Below are 12,639 nucleotides of genomic sequence, written 5' to 3'. Positions count from 1 at the left end.
ATTAAAAAAAAAAAAAGAGAGGGAGAGGAAAAATTTAAATTTAACCGAGGAAGTAGATAGAGTAAAAGGGAATTAAAAGATAAAATTGAGGAATTATCAGAAATTCTATCAATTTTTTTCACATAACATACCAATATCTTCCATAAAAGAGTAAGAATAGAGAATGAGATCATTAATGAAAAAAGAATTATATATAACATTCCAAGACTCTATTTATAAAGTCTTTAATGTGCACGTGAAGTCTAACACATGGACCGAAATTGAAATTGATGTCATAGTTCATATAGTTTACTTTGATACAAAGGACAAAATCGAACTTTCTTCTCAAGGATAAATTGGTGACACTAGCCTACGCTAATCAGGTAAGTGACCTTACTATCGACATAGTTATATTTGATGTTGACACGTGCCTTGTTGTTCTGCACGTGTCATACATATTGATATGTGTAATTGTTTATGAATCGATATGATTATGATATGATATGTATATGTTATGATATGTAAATGGTATGATAACACTTATGGTATGATGCGTTCGGCGATACGTTTGAGATAGGATACGAGAAGGATGCGATAAACGTAATGTAATGATATGATTAAGATATGTTCCTCATAAAATGATATGGCTAGGATATGTTTGGGAAACGATATGACTAAGATATATTCATGGAACAATATGACTTTGATATGTATAAGAACAATAAAACTACGACAAGTTTAGGAAATGATATGACTAGAATATGCATATGGAACGAAATGACTTTGAAGTGTTTACGAAATGATATGACTATGATATGATATGAGAATGATATGATCTATGTTATGGTACAATATGCTTGATGAATTAATATAGTTGTGATATGATATGATGAAGGCATGCGTGATATATGTTATGTGACTGTTATGATATATGATATGATAGGATATATGCATGATGTAGACTGTTATGTTTGAAAGCATGAAAACGTTATGATATGGTATATGTGTCACATGATTGATATGATATGATTGATATGCAAAATGATGAGCTAGCATGAAATACAATCCTAGCGTACACACGAAAGACATGATAAACGATATGAGAAATGATATGATATAAAGGAAAACGCCAGAAGAGTTGTATTAAATGATAATGAAAATGAAAAAATGTTGAGACTTCATGAATTATTGTGTGCTCATGCATTGGGGGATACCCCTTCTCATTCACGATAATACGGACGCGTACGCTACAAGACAGAGGAATAATCATTATATTTATCATAATGTTGCCATAACGGTTGCTATTCCTAACGAGTGTCCGACATCAACAGCTACTAAAGAATGGTTGTCTTTTATAGGCTTAACTTGATTGAATCCTTGGGGCGGGAGTTTTTCATTTCTTTTTCGTGGTTGGTTCATGTGCAAATTTTGTAATGAAAATGATTATTTGGGGCCTTTGAGAGTCTATCATTTTCAATAAGTGTTTTAAATTCTCGATTCTCTCATTAGAGATGATTTAAAGAAATTATGTAGGGATAATTTTACTAAATGAATCTATTGTTGTATTGTTCTATAATTTAAAATTACAGTACACGTGATGGAAAAATGATAAGTTACTTTTTGTTTGTTTTAACACTAATGGTAATTCTGGAAATATCGGAGATAATGTTACTCGATGTAACTCGTTTTGTTAATGACTCCATGTTTCTTGAAAATTGTCCACAAAACGAGCATTTTTCATGACTCGTTTTGTAGACTTTGATGTGATTAATTTTTCAAATTTTTTTATCTTAGTGTTTGGTATACTTCGGGGGAGGCTAAAGAAGATATTTTAATGATATTTCTCCTTTCTTATAATTCTCTGTTTTTCGGTTGTCTTGAGGTTCTTCAAGTCACCCATCATTTTATTAGAGGGTCTCATTCCCTTTTGAGTTGATAGATTAGTGCATGTATGGATATTAATAACGATCAAGAGGGTAGAAATCTTTTTATGAAGGCAAATGCTTCTTGAAAAATTTTGTGAATATTAGTCTCTCTAAGTTTGATGTGGGTGTACGGCTTGTCTATTGTAGTGAGCATATTGTTCGAGATCATTATTGTAAAATTTTTCGTTCATTTTAGATATGAGACGTCTAGGAGATAGTTTTGCTCATAGTTGTACTTAGCTCAGACACGAGAACCTTGAATCTGTTTTAAGTATATTTTGATACTTCGAACTTTATGAATTATATTTCAATAGATTTTGTTTTGGTTTCTTACGTGCTTTCATAGTTAACTTACAGTAACTTATCGATACAAAATTTTGTACTTCAATTATGTTTTTGTTTATCATAGTTGAAAAGCTATTCAGCAAAATGTGGCTATTTGTCGCGGAGGTATATTTCTTTGCTAAGATAGACTTTATGTACAAATATTCACTTCGTAAAATCATGTTATGAGTGCAAATGTGGCTTCTCTCAACTTTCTTGTGGGAATTCCACGAAAATAATGAAAATCTTGCAACATTATTACTTTTTGTAAACGGAATAATTTTAGTTGTTTTGGTACTCAAGAATATGCTAGTACGTTTAATTATTTTTAACGGTTGATCATAATGCATTTTGATGACTCTTTGTGCTCTTTTGAGTTTCCTGAATTCGTCTGCCGATATTTTAGATTTATATCGTTATCTAATTATGTTTGTATTATTGATTTTTTACTTAGTTATTCAACTGATAATGCACATTCGATGTAGGTGTGTCTAAAGACGAGGCCATGACCAACACATATAGGTACAAATAAAGTTCAGATTGTTCGTATTTTACGGGAAATTGAAGATGATAGAGGACTTACTGTAACGACCCTAAATTTCCACATACTCAGAGTCGCTACTAACGTCTCATGCTCATCTATAATGCAGAAATATAACTCTTACATGAACATAGTTGATAACGTAAACTTTCAAAAAAACGTTTAAAACTTCTTCTCTGGAAAACACAGCCATGGTCTTACGTGTTTAAGTATGAAATACTAAAATTTTGAGAAAACAAAAACAAATACAAAATAATTTAGAACAATGAAATGCAAAACAACCTATCCTAACTTAAGACTAGAAATTTAAATATGAATCTACCCTATGCACGTGCCACAGTCTCTGCTCGCGATGCCGCCGTCCTCCGTACAAGTGCGCCTTGCCTTTACCTGAAAAATGATGTGGCACACGGCCTGAGTATTTCAAAGAATACTCAGTAAGTGGCCCCGCTATAGGGGCCATGCAAATGCAAACACATGCAATCATGATTTAGGGACCTATCTCTAATCATCTTAGGGGTGGCCTCCAGTCTCGGACAAATTGGATGTGTAGTACTTCCCTACACACGACTCACACGTGCGAGTGTGAGTCCCCAGGGCGCTCGCACACCCCCTGGACCCTCTGGTCAAGCTAATCTGTAGCGACGTCCGGAGGTCAGCGGAACCCCATAGTGTCATGCGCCTCATGAACACCCTCATCTGTGTGCTTTCGCACCTGTGCCCATTCGCGCTCATCATAAGGTGCGCGTCCGCACTCATCATCTCTAGGGGAAGTAGCCCTATGCTTATGAACATACAAAATGCATGAGGTCCCTCTAAATCCATCGTAATGTCTCTTCTGACACAACCCTCTAGTCTCATCTCTTTGTTACTCTAGGTAACGCATACTCGTGGATATTTATATTAATATCATTTTCATGCTCTTAGGGTTGTGTCCTACGTCGATCTAACGACATGATGCAATATGGCACTCATCATCATCTAGCATGCTCAATATGGAAAACATCATCATATTAAGGTAAAAATCATGCAATCATCATGCTCATCATAATGCCACAACGTGCGTCAAACATATCAAGCGTCACTCAACAAAATTTGTATATACTGCACATATCATCAAGCATCATAATCCACACATCATCATAACTCATACAATTATTTAGCCTATCCTATAGTAAGGCCACTTACTTGGTTGGCCTCGGCCGAAGTACTCCCTAAATAGCTAAACGTAAGCTCCCGTTCCGTGAGAGCTGCTTCCTACTTCGCTGGGTTTGTTTCCTATCACGCCGTTCACCACTTTCCGTTAGTATTTCACAATTAATTTACCTATAATTTAATAAATGTGAAATATGGCTCTAAAATGGCCTCGGATACCTTAATCGGGGCCGAAAACAGATCCGGGAGGGTCGAAACAGTGGAAACCGGGCTGAAAACAGGTGAGCCGAGCCGAACAGCCGCTGGAGCCGCCGGAGCGTCACCGGAGGGAGCCCGAGCCGTTTGCGCCGAGCCGAGCCGAGGACTGCCGCGCCGCTGTGTGACACGTGGCAGCAGCAGAGAAAGCCACGTCGGGCGGTAGTGTCGGGTCGAAGCGCGGGTTGGAGTCCGGTTCGGGTCGTGGTTCGGGTCGCGGGCTGTGGAAGGCTACTGGGCCAAGGCTAAACGTTGGGCCTCGGCTTACTGGGCTGGGCCGCAAGTGTTTGGTTTGCAGGCCGGCTCAATTGGACCGTGGGTCTAGTCTGGGTTGGTTCAACTGAACCGTAGCTTCTGGGCCGGTTTGAGGTTTGGGCCGCTGTAGTTGGGCTGGGCCGAAGGCAGAGGCCAAGGGAGGAACGGGCTGGCTCTCCCGGGTTCTGGGTTCGGGTTGACCCGGATCCGTGGATCTCGTCTTCCTTACCCGACTTTGGCCGATTTTCCGGCGAGCTTTCTCTCTCCTTCCTGCGGCGTTTTCGTTGCCGATTTCGGTCCTCTTCCTTCCCTTTTCATCTTTGTTCGTCGTTCTTCTTTCCTTTTTGGGAGTTTTGCGGCCTAAAAGCTCCTAAAAGCCATAGATCTAAGAATCGATTAAGAAACCTAACTTTCCGACCTCGGTTACCGACGACGACGCTTACGAAATAACACAAAACGCACCCTCAGTTAATGTGCTTTCGTTAGGGATCTCTCTTACGGTAGTAACAGGTCGTTTGGTGTCGGTTTAAGGGTGGTTTGAGGGCTCGTCGGAGAAACTGGACACTCGCCGACGTTTGTCCGAACTCTCTCTCTCTCTCGAAATTTTCTCTCTTTTCTCCCTTTGCAGGCGTTCTGAAGATGCTGGGCTGAGGGTGGGCGTGCTGTGGCCGTTGTTTCGCGTGGATTCCGCGAAACTCGGCGGTCGCCGGAAAACTCGCGGGTTTTCCGGCGACTTGGTTTTTTTTTTTTTTTTTTTTTTTCATTTTCTCGTTTTCATTTATTTATTTTATATATATATATATATATATATATATATATATATTTTTTTTTTTTTTTTTTTCTTTCTTTCCCGGGTCGTTACACTTACACTTCAAAGAGAAGTCTTGACATGATAGCGGTTCGTTAAACATCATTGCAAATAGTGGATATTTTGTCTTGTATCGTTTGAATAATTTTCCAATGGAAAATATTTTATCTTGTATAGTTTGAATAACTATACTCTTGAAATAGATTATGAAATCTCAATTATAAATGGAAGTTATGGTATTTAATGTGTTACGAGAATTTCATGTGTTTATTTAGTTAAAAAATGAGTGTTTGAATTAAATTTTATTAAAAATATGTGATTATAATGATTATAAATGAATAAATAACTTTATTATAGTACAAGATTAAAGCTATAAATGTTATATGATAGCATTAAAAAACTGTCATAATAGTTCAATATTTTAGCTATATTAAATATATTATAGCTTTAATAAAATGCTATAAAATGTGTTCATAGCAATGTATATACTCTATTATAACATCTATGATAGCTATAAACAAACGCTATAAAAAGTCTCAGATTTCTAATAACGTTGGCTGTCATGACGTACGAAACACTCTATAAAAAGTTTATGATAGCATTTTTCGTAAGCTATTGTATTTATTATTCTTGTAATGTCAGGAGGTGTGCGAACTGACTTGTTGGTCCATACTCGCACGCGTGTACCGTGTGTAGGAAAATTAAGTACACATCCAATTGTCTGTTAGGATAGCTACCGTAGGAAAATAGACTGGTATGATAGGTCTCATTCATGATTGTATGTGTTTGCATTTAACCCTAGTAGTGGGGTCGTTTAGTGAGTATTTCTTAAAATACTTAAGCCACGTGCTACTTCTATTTCAGGTAAAGGCAAGACATCTATGAACAGCTAACAACTACATCATAATTCGAGACCATGACACATACAAAGGGTATTCACATTTATTTTCTTAGACTTGGGTTAGAATAAGATGTTTTTAATTTAAATATTTATTTATTTCATTTAGTTTAATGTTATGTCATTTTAAAGATGTTTTGTTGGAACATATAAGTTCATGACTGTGTTTTAACATGAAATTTATGTCCTATGAAGAAGTTTAAACGTTTATTTCCACATAGAAATGATTACACTATGATGACGGTAGCAACTCTAGTAGAAATCTAGGGTAGTTAGACATCGTCCCTCTTCGTGACTCATAATGTATTCCACATGTCCATGCTTCACAAGTACTTGACCGACTCGACACACATTACAAATCAGTAAGTATTAAGTCAGCTTTGAAAACCGAACAAAGCTCTAGATCAAAACTTTGGCAACCTAGCCATACAAACCTTGGTTGTTGAGTCCACACCAGTGATGCTAGCGGCCTAGATTTCTCCAGCCACACTGCAATTGCCAAACCAACACAACGATCTATGCAATCCAGTCTAGATGTATCTCCAACCTAGTAGCTACCCATTGCCAGTAACCCAAACTGACCTGACCCATAATCCGATGTTGTGGGCCAAATATAGGTTGAATTGAACTTTAACGAGCAAATTAAGACTTGTACCAAGAATAATTAGCAACTTTCACTTAGACCAACCAAGTAAGAGGCTTTACTGTTCGACGCCTATACACTTGGTTTGATGATTTGTATGTTGTATGAAAGACATGTACATTGTGGCCCTTGTACGTGTCATATTTTTATGATGTTATGTTATGTATGATTATGCTATGTTATGAAATTACGTTATGATATGAATGTTATATGATGTATGTACTTCCAAATGTTACACCATGTGTATTATGTTAACATGTTCACATCATGCCTATGAGACATCGATAAATCATGTGTGTTAACCATTAAAGATATGTGTAGTATATGTATGCATGTCTCAACGATATCTCATGCATTTTGTATGTCATGTGCATCAGGATACTTCATTCATTATGATTAGTACGGATGCATACACCATGATATTCTGCGTGTTCCTTTCCCTCTGTGGCTCCAATAGCGTGAATGTGCTCTAACCCATAGTTAGGCCCAGAGGTACATATACGAGCCTGTTGGTGGGTCCATGTGCACATACGTGGGCCGTGTGTAGAGAAGTACTATACATTCAACCTTGTCTTGATTAGAAAGTTGAGACTAAGGAAAAATTTTATGAAAAGATAGGTCTTACCATGATTGCATTTCCCAACTCCAACACTGGGGATAAGTACTGAGCATTAGATACTCAAGTCACGTGTTACTTATTTTTCAAGTAAAGTTAAGACACTCATATACGAATTATTGTATCTTTGTGGAGGCTATGGATACAAAGTCACGGCAGTCACATTTAGGATTAATGTGGTAGCCTTTAAGTTGGATTAGGACGTTAACATTATTTAAAACTTTTGTTATTTCGATTTCGCTGTTTATTAACATCATTGTTGTTTCAAATGAATTTTTATAAACATTTAATTCTATGACAATGTTTTAATAAATCGTTATAAAGGATTTCCGCACTTGGTAGTCAAGATATGCATGTAGTAGCAACCTTATTTACGTGGGTTGTAACATTATATTAAATGTTTGCTCATGAAATATTATTGGATTTTATTACAATATTTTACCGCTTTTATTTGAAAGTATATTGATAAATGACAATAATCTACTAAAAAGTCTTTAAAACGAATTTCTCACGAGAATCATCACAAAAATAAATGGAACATTTCATGGTGATAGAAATTAAAATAGGACACGGATATGGGAAGACTTCCCTAACCCTATCCCGCCTTGTAAACATCTCTAAGTGAGTCCAAAAAAACGTCTCAATTTGATTTTTTTTTTTTTTTTAAGAAAATGTGATATTATTTACCATATAACTTCTCACCAGAAATATTTTGATTTTTCAACCAAACTTCTTAAATTTTTTTCTTTAATTTTTTTTTTTTTAATTTTTCAACAAAACGTCTAATTTTGTTTTGATCATTTAAATTTTGTATGGTACATTTTATTTAAATTATTCTATTTTAGCATACACGAGTTCAATAAAATTATAAAATTAATTTTATTTGTAATGACATTAATCATTTTAGATTTATTATATGTATTACCCTTTCAAATGACTAATTTTGTTGTTTTATTTATTTTTACACATATACTTCAATTATTTATCTAATAGATTATATATATTTCAAAAAATAATTTACTAACACAAATCTATCTCAATTTTATATATATATATATATAAATAGTTGATCGTATAATTGTTTTATTCAAAGACATATGTCTTATTCAACAAAATTAGACTTGTAATAAGTTTTAAACCATACATAACATAATATAAAAAAGATAGAAAATTAGAAAGACATAGTATTTGATAAGAAGCAAGAAGTCTAGTTGGGGATGTTAAAGAAGTTGATAAGGTTGTTCTTATTGTTGAGGTCAGTGAACACAAGGGTGCCATAGGTTCCCCTACTAGTCCCCTCAAGAGCTGTCAATCGAAGGTTATAGTTGGTGCCGGCCACAATTTGCATTTCTCCACTAATCACTTTTTGGAACTGGAGCTGAGTTTTTGCCTGTTTATTGTGTTCATTCACTGCGAACTCACCTAAGCTTTGAATCTGTGGCTCATCTATGTTTTTTATTGGTTTGTAGCTGCCCACCAAATCTAAACGTTGGGTTGCCACTGCGAGCGACGATAGCGATAGGACGTAGAGGAGAAGAGAAGCCACGAAGAAAAGAGCCTTAGCCATGATGATAAAGTTTGAAGAGGATGAAAAGTATTTGATGGTTTGTCTAAGGAGAAGGTTGGTGGGTATTTATAGGAATGGATAAATGCAGGAATGGAGAGTAAATTACCATTTTTTTTTTTAAATAGTTAATTCATATTCTTTTTATAGGTTTACTAATAAAGTTTAATTCTATAACGAGTACCATATAAAAAGTAAAAAATAAAAGAGTTATTTATGGTCTTACCTGGAATTAATTAAATAAGGTAGTAGCGGTTATTATCATAAATAAATAATTAAAAAGTCAATTATGGTCCTTAAATTTAACAAGCAAAACACACTCTTTTAATTTTAATTTGGAATAAATTAGAAAATTGAACTAAATACCATTATAAAAGAAAAAATAATAAAAAATAGCAATCTTATCACTAGACTCTCATTTCTTTCCCAACTATGGGTATCCTCAGCTAACTAAGTCACCAAGAATGTATCTGTTAATCCAAAAAAAATGCAGATTTAGTTACAGAGATTTTGCTTTATTATTATGAAAAGTCATATTTGAGATAACTCTTTTCTTTACCATGTTACAAAATCTCTTTACTGTATGATTTATGATTTACTGAGAGAGATTTTGGTTTGTTATTATGGTGAATTATATTCAGATCTCCTTTACTTTATGAAATTCATTGCATTGCGTTACCATAGAATCAAATCTGTTTTTCAATTCATGAATCAATAAGATTTAAGTTAGCATTATATTAGTTCAAGAAATGGTAACAGATTAAAAATAATAATAATAAATTAATTAATAATAATAATAATAATAATAATAATATCTTCCATAAAACAATAATAGTAGAGTATGACTTTACTATCGACATGATTATATTTGATGTTGACACGTACCCTGTGATTCTGCACGCGTCATATATATTGATATGTGTAAAATGCTTATGAATCAATATGATTATGATATGATATTTATATGTTATGATATGTGAATTGTATTATCATACTTACGATACGATGTGTTCAATGATATGTTTGAGATAGGATATGAGAAGGATGCACTAATCGTAATGTAACGATAGGACTACAATATATTTATAAAAGGATACGATAAGGTTATGTATAGAAAAGACTATAGTTGTGATAGGTTGATAAAAAGATATGATAATCTTATGTATAGAAAACGATATAGTTAAGATATGATTAATATAATGATATGGTTAAGTTATGTATAGGAAACGATATGGTCACGATCGATTGACAAATGATACGATTAGGGTATGGATAGAAAATGATAGGATTATGATAGATTGATAGAACGATAGGGTTAGGATAGCCACCTAAGGAATATAGACTATTATGATAGGTCATTCATGAAATTTTTTGTTTGCATTTATCCCCAACAGTGAGGTCACTTACTAAGTATTATATTTAAAGTACTCAAAGCATGTGCTACTTCTATTTTTTGTAAAGGAAAAACATCCCTATATGACTGACGACAACATGCATAGGGTAGTCGTATTTGTTGTGTCGCTTTAGTATGTTTTCAAACACATAAGTCCATGACTTTATTTTAAGAGAGATTTATGTTTTACATGTATACTGTAGCAACCTTAGATTAAGTAGAAAATTTTGGGTCGTTAAAAGGATTAGACTTTAAGGTAGTCTTTCAATTTTAATTTTAAAGAGTTTAAAATTATTCATTAAATGAGTTAATTTTTTTTTTTTTTTATATAGTAACAAAGATTAATTCATCTTGTATTTAATAGTTAATTAAGATTTATTAAATTAAAAATAAAAATTAACTATAAGAAAAGTCTATTTAAAATTGATTTTGTCTCGAGATATTTATTGAAAGAACACTTCTATTTAAACATTAACATAAGAGTTGAATAAGTCGAGTTTGAATTAATAATTTGAAATAAGCACAAAATGTGATTAATTTTTATTTTAAAGGATCGTAGTTTTATTTCTGATTCTTGACCTATCGTAAGATAACACTTATTAGGATAAAAATTACGATATATAATATGATGGTTCACACTTACAAAGAACACGTTAAAGTTGAAAGTTTTTAATAATGTTGTTAATCAAATTAGTGATAACTAAATATTATGGAAATAAGTTATTCTTGTAACCAAATTAGTGATTATTATGGAAATAAGAGTTATTCTTGTAAGCCCGCGGGATGTTTAGTTAGTTTCACGTTTGTTGGCGTCAAACTCGAGTGTGAGTACTGTAAGCTAAGACAAAGTACCACTCTGGCAAACCTATCATTACTATAAACTTCTTAGTATATTTTATATATTTTTATTTGGCTCGGGTCAACCTAAAGGTTTCGAACATGAATCCGAAACTGAACCGAATTAGTTCGGGTTCAGAAAAATGAACCCAAACAAACCCAAAATGGTAATCCAACCCAACTCAACCCTTATAGTTCGGGTTGGACTGGTCCGGATTGAATGTGCACCCCTAGGGCGTAAAGACTATTTTCATTTTTAGTCAAAGTAAATATGACATTTTTGTTTTCTCTCCCATTTTGTTGTTGTTTTATTTATTTATTTATTTATTTATTTTGTTAGTAATTATGATAAATTATAGCCTAAACTTCGTTGAGGAGAGATAATACCATTTTTTTTCTTATTAATAATTTTTTTATTTTTTTATTATGTTTATTTATTATGGTCCTTACATAACCCTATCAAGTTTTTATTCCAACCCATACTAAGTAAAGTTGTAGTGGTAGTATACAAATGGTCTTGTAATAGGTAATAATCAAGAAAAAAAATAATAATAAAAAAAAAAGATTGTAACTTTGGTCAATCCCAAAATTTCTCTCCTCATCCTTCTCATCCAATAGAGAAAGAAACAAAATCTCATACTTCTTCCCATTTATCATAAAAGTTTTCCTCAGATCTTAGCAATTGTCGGGTAGCACTGAAGAAATTTTTCATAAGTTCTGATTAGTGAACGAAGGATTGTCTTTAAGAAGAATTTGTCACAGTAAGTCGATTCTCCAAAACTTTTATTCTTTTTTTTTTTTTTTTTTTTGTATTTTATCAAGTTGCACCAAGATAAACAACATTTAGATTATGTGATCGAAGCAACGAACTAATATTGACATATTTATTTAAATTAAATTAAGTTAGGAATTAGAGTTACTAAAAGAATTAGGTGAATATCTTTTATGTTCGAATTTATACCCTAAAGCCTCGTAATTAATTATTTAGTTTTTAACAATAATTTTTATTATTTTATTTGTAATTTAATTGTTATCCATTCTATGAAAAACCAAGGTTATTAATGTAATCTTAAACAATAAATGGTTGACATACAAAAGGATCGTATTCAAGTAATAACCTAAAGAGTCTATAGTATATGGATAAGGTTGGGTGCCTTATCCTGGTAATACTATTGATATGGCTCACTTTGTGATCCTTACAAATGATTTGATCCAAATCATTCATGTAGAGACATGTAAATGGAGATATCCTATACAATGAGTTTGTATAAGACTGGACCAAGAAATATTTAATCTCTCTTTATAAATCCGTTAATTGAGAAGATTAATATTTAACATGATGATCATATGCGACTCGATCTTAATCTTGAGTGAGTTATGAACTCCTGCTTGTGAGGGCTTGTCCTTTAATTTACAAGGGTGAGAATGACTAATTTAGTCTATTCA

At 33.3% G+C, this 12,639-nt stretch overlaps 1 long non-coding RNA gene across 1 annotated transcript; it reads right to left on the bottom strand.

Moving 5' to 3' along the window:
- Positions 1–2,777: 2,777 nt before the first annotated feature.
- Positions 2,778–5,215, bottom strand: LOC147786396 (uncharacterized). Its single transcript, XR_015414734.1, has 3 exons — positions 4,144–5,215; positions 3,958–4,047; positions 2,778–3,159 (listed from the first exon to the last, which is right to left on the bottom strand). It is a non-coding gene; the product is annotated as an uncharacterized LOC147786396 (long non-coding RNA).
- Between the last annotated feature and the right edge of the window lie 7,424 nt (positions 5,216–12,639).

This window comes from Cucurbita pepo, chromosome 20, assembly GCF_057944985.1.
Source record: "Cucurbita pepo subsp. pepo isolate OVF chromosome 20, ASM5794498v1, whole genome shotgun sequence".
NCBI lineage: Eukaryota > Viridiplantae > Streptophyta > Magnoliopsida > Cucurbitales > Cucurbitaceae > Cucurbita > Cucurbita pepo.
This window is presented reverse-complemented; position numbering and strand designations above follow the sequence as displayed.